The 6,000-nt window shown below is 30.1% G+C and overlaps 1 non-coding gene across 1 annotated transcript; it reads left to right on the top strand.

Moving 5' to 3' along the window:
• The first annotated feature begins 494 nt into the window (after window positions 1–494).
• On the top strand, window positions 495–601 carry LOC127077999 (small nucleolar RNA R71). Its single transcript, XR_007787752.1, has one exon. It is a non-coding gene; the product is annotated as a small nucleolar RNA R71 (small nucleolar RNA).
• Window positions 602–6,000: the final 5,399 nt, after the last annotated feature.

Here is a 6,000-nt window from a genome sequence, read left to right as displayed (position 1 = left end):
GCCTTTTCCTCTTCCTTCTCTTTCTCTTCAGCGCTTCTCCCTTTTCTGACTCTGAGGCAAAATACGTGAAAATGAAAACCTTCAGTTATCTCCTTTGGTCTCTTTTACCCAATTCCACTTTTACCCTTCCACTCTTCATATTCCAATTATATTATTTATTTAATTATTATTAAAATAAATAATATCTATAATAATAATAATAATAATCCAATAATTCAACTTTATTTAATTAAATTAATAAAATACTATTAACTCAATTAAATAATTCTCTTATTTTAATCGGGGTGTTACACATGCCACCTTTCGTTTGAGGTTTTTCTACCACTGTTCGGTCGCTTCCCCACTGATAATGATTTTGGGTCATGCTCTCGATAAGTTGATAAGCGTCGGTGTAAGGTTTATCCATAAGCGCACCACCGGCGGCGGCGTCTATTGTTAACCTTGTGTTGTACAAGAGACCATTGTAGAAGGTGTGAATTACTAACCAGTCTTCTAAACCATGGTGTGGCCAAAGTCTCATCATGTCCTTGTATCTTTCCCATGCTTCGAAAATAGATTCGTTATCTTTTTGCTTAAATCCATTTATCTGGGCTCTCAACATAGTTGTTTTGCTTGGAGGAAAATATCGGGCAAGAAAGACTTTCTTCAACTCATTCCATGTGGTGACTGAGTTGGAAGGAAGAGACTGAAGCCATCTTCTAGCTTTATCTCTTAACAAGAAAGGAAAGAGACGAAGTCGAATTGCCTCTGAAGTGACACCATTAGCTTTAACAGTGTCAGCGTATTGGACAAATACAGATAAATGAAGGTTTGGATCCTCGGTAGGATTTCGAGAGAATTGATTCTGTTGCACTGCCTGCAACAGCGAAGGTTTAGGTTCGAAGTTGTTCGCTTCGATTGCGGGTGGAGCAATACTCGAATGCGGCTCATCTTGCGATGGAGCAGCGTAATCTCGAAGAGCACGAGCTGGTTCGGCCATCGCTGGTATTGTCAAAGGAAGGAGAATTTTGAGATCAGGAATTTCGATTGGAGGAAGATTGTTTCTAACACGATATTCCCGAATTCGTCGTAATAATCGGAGATATCGTTCAACGTCGTTGATTCGTAAGTAGTACGACTCGCCTTGTGAGCGAGTGTGTGGCATACAAATCAACGAAAAAGGGAAAAAATAAAAATTGCCTTAGTCTCTACAGCGTAACCGAAGAGTTACGATATCGACTAAATAAAAGTCCCCGGCAACGGCGCCAAAAACTTGATCGCGACTTTATGAGTCTATCGGGGTACTAACTGCAAGTGCACAGTCTAATCGCGTAGTTTTAAAAGATATCGATCTCACAGAGACTTAATGAATCGATCTACCGTTTTCTAGGGTTACTGCGTAAAGCTAAGGCGGATGATACTTTAATGATTAGGGGGAAAAGTAAAACTAAATTTGGATCTAGATAAAATATCAAATAATATGGATATCAATATGTAATTCGTCGTAATTGGGGAATCAAATCTTCGTTGGTCTTTTTCTTAATTTTAAAATAATTCTTTTCAGTAGACACTATTAATTAAAAGTCTTTTCCTCAAAATCTCGCTCTGTTGAATTAGACTATGAATTTATATTTTAACATACGCTCTCACTATTTCGTTAAATCTAAAATCACTTTTTGAAAATAATAGAATCTATAGAAACTCCTTTTGAGAAAATACTAACCGTTTAAACACCCTCGTCTCAAACTCTCGCTCTGTTGACTTAGATTATATGATTAATCTTAAATGCTTAACTCTCGTCCTCACTTTTAACTTTTAAAAATAATTTTTGAAAATGATTAGAATTTAATTAACCTTAAAAATTGCTTTCGCCCTGATTTAAAGTTAATGTTCAATTTACACTGTCCAGTTAAAAACTCAAACCGTCGTTCTATTGATTTTAACTTCTTTATGTCTTTTACTCTCGTACAAAAACCTTGGTATTAACTCTGTAAATTTTGACCAGAAAAAGAGTGACTATATTTTGAAATAAATTTAAAACCAACTCAATTTGAATTTCTTTATTCCGCTTACTTTACATACCGATATCTAAATTAATTAGCCAGACATGATAAACATGCACAAACAATAATCATGCATAAATACGGCCATATCAAACAAACAATATATATAAACAGCGGAACAAAGCATATGTAAATTAAAACGATAAATTAATTAATTAATGAACCTGGAAAAATACTAGAATTCTGGATTTTATCTCCTAGCTTCGATGCTCGAACACTCCACCACAAGTCAGTTGGATTTGTTCTTCACAATTCTCAATCAGATAGGAAAGTAAAAACAAGGAAATAAAATACTATGATCTAATGTAAGGTTAGATCCAGTAAAATTACACAGTAATTTCCGGTGTAGAAACTATCGTGAGAAAATAAACTGTATGCTTCGGAAATTAAACTAGAAAAGAAAAGGAAATAAATTGCTTGGAAATTTAGAGTGTTGGAAAAATAATGCTGGAAAAATTGTACGGAGAAGAGAGAGCTTCAATTGGCTTTTGTGAGGTGTATTTATACTCACCTCCCAAAATAACCGTTTTCCTAGAATGGGTCTTCAGTGTGGTTCAAAGCGTGCATGAGAAAATTTAGGGGAAAACGTCCACTCCGTTACGCACGTAAATGCCAAAATATAGGAGTGGAATGTGTGACGTCAGTCACAATATGTGTTACGGTCGTAACACTAGGTATTAGGACGTGGCGATCGCCACGTGCTTGTTGCGGTCGTGACAACACTTTTCTTTGTTCCAAACGTGGGCTGGGCTTTGGTGCTTCAGCTTGCTGTTTTTCCTAGAAAATCTTCTTTTTGCACCCCTTTTCTTTCTTTTTCACATATGCTTTAAATAATGATACCTGAAATAACTAATAAGAAAATACCGAGTAATATCGAATAATATAAAATAAACTGAATCAAATAACGATATAATTTAATTAAATCAAGTCTAAAAATGTGATATAGTTTCATGTTATCACATCTATGTCTATATTATTAATGAATAGTTTAATATATTTTTTTTATTTTGTATTTAATTTTGGAGTTTATTTAATCTATTAACTTAAAAAAAATATTATATTCGTTCATTAACTCTTCAAAATGTTTATGATAGTTATTCTTGTTTAATTAACGACGAATTTAACGATCGAGTTATGAATTTTTTATCATTAATTAGATGAAAATGAATAATATTGTATATTTTAAAAAGTTATAGGATCAATATAAATTATTTTTAAATTAAAAGACCAAAATAAATTTTGAAATTAATATACAAAACTGAAAATAATATTAAACCTTAATGAATTATATTTCATGAAAGTTAAGACACTTTATGCAAGTTTAATTTATGATACTCATGATTGTTTGGCTTAATAAATAATATAAAAATCTTTAATTATGCATAGGGTTATGTTGTTATTATTAATATTTTGGAAGAATGCTATTCTAAATAAAAGAAATTTAATAATGTCAAACAATATTTGTTAATTTGTCGATCTGACTAAAGGATCCAGAACTATTTGATGCATGTGAAAGTTTAGAAGGAAGTGTCATACTGATGAAACACTAAGCACCTACAAGTCTAAACTAATAGTTAATGATTTTAGACAAAAGTTATTGATTATTTTGACACATATGCACTAGTAGTAAATACAACAAAAATTAAAATTTTGTTTGCATGACCTTATAGTTCATCAAATAATTTACATGGAGCAACATGAAAGTTATGTGCCTCATGTTAATGAAAAAAAGATGTGCAAACTTGTCAAATCCTTGAATGAATTAAAACAAGCACAAAAGTTATTGATTATTTCGACACATATGCACTAGTAGTAAATACAACAAAAATTAAAATTTTGTTGCATTACCTTTCTTGCATGACCTTATAGTTCATCAAATGATTTACATGGAGCAACATGAAAGTTATGTGCTTCATGTTAATGAATAAAAGATGTGCAAACTTGTCAAATCCTTGTATGAATTAAAACAAGCACAAAAAAATCGACATTAAAAATTTGACTTTGTCATTGCAAGATTTGTCAATTAAGGGGGAGACACACAATTTAGGGAGATAATTTTCAATCATTATAAAAACATGAATTCGAAGAAGTTGTCATCATCAAAAGGGAGAGATTGTGAATAATATATATATATATATATATATATATATATATATATATATATATATATATATATATATATATATATATATATATATATATATATATATATATATATATATATATATATATATATATATATATATATATATATATATATATATATATATATATATATATATATATATATATATATATATATATATATATATATATATATTATTCTTATATTCAATTCAGTTTTGATTAAGACAAAGATTATCAAAGAAGAAAATGATCAAAAATGTCATGTTCATCAATGATGAAGTTGATCAAGAAGGTTGAATATAAAAATTCAAATGAATATTTGGAACAAGTAAACATGAGTAAGGTTCTCATTTCAATTTATACTATACTATTTTAAGTTGTTCATTATTTCATCTCTTAGTTAATCTTAAAACCTTCTTGCATCATCATGCATGATCATACATGAAACTTGAACCGACTGTGCAATGTATATAAGATATACGCTATCTTTGTATGAACCTGACTCAAGAATAATACACTTCACATTGATTGACATTTTATCTTTTTGCATTCCATAGCAGGATGAACTACATGAAAGTTCATCTTCGATACTTGAAGATAGAATTGGTCAAGCATCAAACAAACCCCAAACTTAAGAAGGTGCCAAAAATCTCTTCAATAAAAAAAATTAAATTCGAACTTTCGCTACCATCATATTAAACAAGAATTAGGAGGTATGTTAAAAGATATAATTAAGTGTTTTAGAAAAATTGCATTTGACATAGTTGTGAAAGAATCGCAAGGACAACATGAAATTATCGACCAAAGGGAGAGATCAGATTGTGATGCCACCCCATTAAAAAATGGTATGTCATTTTTATAAAACATAAATAATTAACTTGACTTAACTAAATTTATTAATTATCAATTTTACAAGTTTTTATTAGAGCTAATGTCAACGCAATCGAGGAAGAGATCAGGTGAAAATGAAGTTTCAATTAAAATGACATATAAATTTAGATTTTTTTTTTCAAATTTAAAAACAGGTGGTACATATTTTATTAACACAGCAAATCATGAGGTGAGATTGGATAATATATAGCTGCAGTTGGCACTCCTTTACGCCATTATATTTACATATTTGTTTTAAAAAGACTTTTTTTTTGTTAATCATCTAGTCACTAATGCATACTTTAATATCCTGAAAGAAAAAAAAAATACTGTAACTTAGATGTGAATATGTATTTTACATAGAATCTCTTTACATACATTCAAACCAGAAAAATATCAGGGTCCGATGCTGCGCTTAGGCCAGGAATACCAAGGATATTATAAGGGTCTCACACTTATGAAAACAAATTATACACATTTCATATTAATAGAAAATAATACACCCGCTAATTAATCGAAATCTTTACGCGTCCGTTCACTTTCTTTTATTCCAACATTTAATTTCAATATAATTTATATCATCCATTGATCAAACTAGGATTGCAGTCCTCTAAATCAGAAAATCCATATCAATTTCCATCCATCAATAAAAATTCATTCAAAAAACAGTAATTTGTCACGGGAAAGTCCGCCATAAACTTGAAAATTACGCCGCAACACCTAAATTAACGATGTGAAATTTGCCACAAGGTTGAATATATGTACTACTAGCAAATGAATTTTTAATGACCGATTCAGTGATTAAAATATTTCGATCACTCTAACCACTAAATTGCTCATCAAAATTTGATAAAATTTTAAAAGTTGTAAAATCGATCACAAAATAAAATTATCCATCATTTAACTCCTGAAATTATGTTGTCGCATATTCTATCTCAAAAGTTGGTCACTAATAATTTTT

This window comes from Lathyrus oleraceus, chromosome 4 (assembly GCF_024323335.1).
Source record: "Lathyrus oleraceus cultivar Zhongwan6 chromosome 4, CAAS_Psat_ZW6_1.0, whole genome shotgun sequence".
NCBI lineage: Eukaryota > Viridiplantae > Streptophyta > Magnoliopsida > Fabales > Fabaceae > Lathyrus > Lathyrus oleraceus.
Note: the sequence above shows the minus strand (reverse complement) of the source record. Positions and strands in the feature narration are given on the sequence as shown.